Source organism: Phoxinus phoxinus, assembly GCF_949152265.1.
Source record: "Phoxinus phoxinus genome assembly, chromosome: 2".
NCBI lineage: Eukaryota > Metazoa > Chordata > Actinopteri > Cypriniformes > Leuciscidae > Phoxinus > Phoxinus phoxinus.
The window spans coordinates 51,798,401-51,800,566 of record NC_136877.1 but is presented as its reverse complement, the minus strand read 5'-3'; positions in this window follow the sequence as shown (position 1 = coordinate 51,800,566).

Below are 2,166 nucleotides of genomic sequence, written 5' to 3'. Positions count from 1 at the left end.
AAAGTAATTGTCTTCAACCCTTTAATGTAGCAATGCCCTCATTTAGAGGCCGAGCGACCGCCTCCATATCCATAACACTGGAAATATGAAGATATGGCGAGGGGAAAAGATGCTGAGAATATGAATGATTCATTTATCATGAATATATATTAGGGCTGCACATTAAACTGCAATTAAACCGAAGCGGTGATTTGACGTAGTGTGAATATGAAATCGAAAAGGCTGCGATATTTTGTTTTATTTTAAATTAAATAAATATATATCAGTGTTAGTAAAGATCGGTCTGTGATCAGTATTAAACGCTGCTCTATCTCTGAAAGCACGAGTTTGAGTCACTAATATCGTGCATTTTAAAAAGCAACACGCGTCAAACATCTTTCCAAACATAAGAAGCATTTATGAACCTCTTGTCCAACATTTAGTAACATGTTTTCTCTTTATAATGTCACGAGTGTTTGAAATAACTTCCTTCTGTGAGATAGGCTTCTTATAGAATGAGGCAAACAACATATTTTATATTCTATAAGTGATAAACGCTATGTCGATAGCAATGGACTATATAGACGATATCATTTATTATTATGAAAATCCCTGAGAAGGCTTGGAGAACTCAGATAAACATATATTGTTGTATTTGTGTGTTTATTGGTCGTGTTAAATGAATCTTAGCGTTTCTATCTTCTTTTATTCTACATTGATAGTATGATGCCCATAGGGGTTTCCTACTTCTGCAAGGTAAATAAATAAAAACCTGTTGAGGATGTATTATGTGGAGTTTCTGTGCGAGGGCGCCCTCTGGCTTCAGCCTGGATGACACAGAAGTGTGTTTAGCACACGGTAATGCTCACTACATCCCATTTTGTCCTAAAATAGGAAAAATAATAATTCTCTCCAAATAAATTTGAGGTAAACATATGATAATCCGTTTTTTCTTTAGTGTGCAGAAATGTATAGGTTTTTTTCACGATAGATCCACAAGAGGCTCATATTTCATATTAAATACATTTTGATTTTGTATACCTTCACACACAAATGTATAAATTATTATAATTAGCAATTTTATCATAATAATATAATATTTTGTTATAAACACTTAAAACCTTTCTAATGATGTATAGTAATGCTGCCTGCATGTTAACATGTGGTTTTTCATTAAATACATGGAATTATTATTATTTTCGAATTATTATTTTGTCATATTTATTCGTAAATATTTTTAATAATGAAAATGTTATTACAATAGTAATATTTATTATAGTGTTTAATATTTTTATTTAGCAATGATAATAATATTCAACTGATCATTGTTCACTTGTCCATACTTGGTGTATGGAGTTAAAAACACCTGGATAAGTGGAACGGTCTCATTTCATCTCTCATAGAGAAACACAATAGAAAAAAAACAACAACTAATATTTAGGGTCATTCTTTAGCGATGTGTACTTTCATTAAAACAAAGTGTTGGAGTTAGTGTAAATATTACTATTTTAATTTAACTTGAATTCACAATAACTGAAAGAATAAATGTCTTAGCTGTGGTAACATTAGTGAAAAGCTAATTAAGGAATATCACAATATAATATTGCATAATGATGATATTCAGTAGCATGACATAAGTCTGATGTTGCTTTAAAACATGCAGTTCAATGACCAATCAGTGCTGATATTTAAGTATTTTACATGTCAAGTCACCTTTATCTATAGCGCTTTTTTACAATCAATTGTTCAAGGCAGATTTACAGTGATAGGAAAATAATGCAAAAAAATTGTTTTCTAGAATGAAATAGCGTCACAGTCCAGCTTCAATACCGCGATATTACTGTCGTTATTAATGCTGATTGATTTATAGGAAATGAGTTTCACTGCCTCGTATTACGATATTCATCACATGTGCATAATAATAATAGATATTGCATGAGCACCTTTAACCTTTTCGCGTTCCTGCAAATTTAGCCAAAAACGCCTAAAAAAAGGCATCCCCAAATTAAATTGCATGCTGTTCTTGAACCATTTGGAGTATATGCATGGTTTTGGTCTCTTTTGAAAGGGGACACTTTGAGGTTTCCTCACAACACGAGTTCCCACGGGACTTCAGTGCGAGACTACAGCTAGCCGTCTAAAACACTATGTAGGTGAATTTAAACAATGGCTAAGTTGCTAAACGCA